Genomic DNA, 294 nt, shown 5'->3' on the forward strand with positions numbered 1-294 from the left:
GGCCACTGAGCACTAGATAAGGCCCAGGCAGTAGGTTAGCTGGAAGGGTGTAAAACTTAAATCAGACTCATTCTGGTATGGGAAATAGACTTGTAAATCGCTAACTGTAATCCATTGTCGTTGGTGCTTTGACGGAGATTCATAGAAAGTGAAAATTTTCAGTGGCTTGGGTGTGGGGAGGGTACCAAAAAGGGTTTCACACAATGACTTTGGAAAGGAAGCCGACTTTGGAGTGACTAGAGTTGCAGGGGTTTGTGAGGAAGGGGTGGGTGTGTGTAGGAGCCCGGCCGGTAG

The sequence above is a fragment of the Crocuta crocuta genome, unplaced genomic scaffold (assembly GCF_008692635.1).
Source record: "Crocuta crocuta isolate KB4526 unplaced genomic scaffold, BGI_CrCroc_1.0 scaffold394, whole genome shotgun sequence".
Lineage (NCBI taxonomy): Eukaryota > Metazoa > Chordata > Mammalia > Carnivora > Hyaenidae > Crocuta > Crocuta crocuta.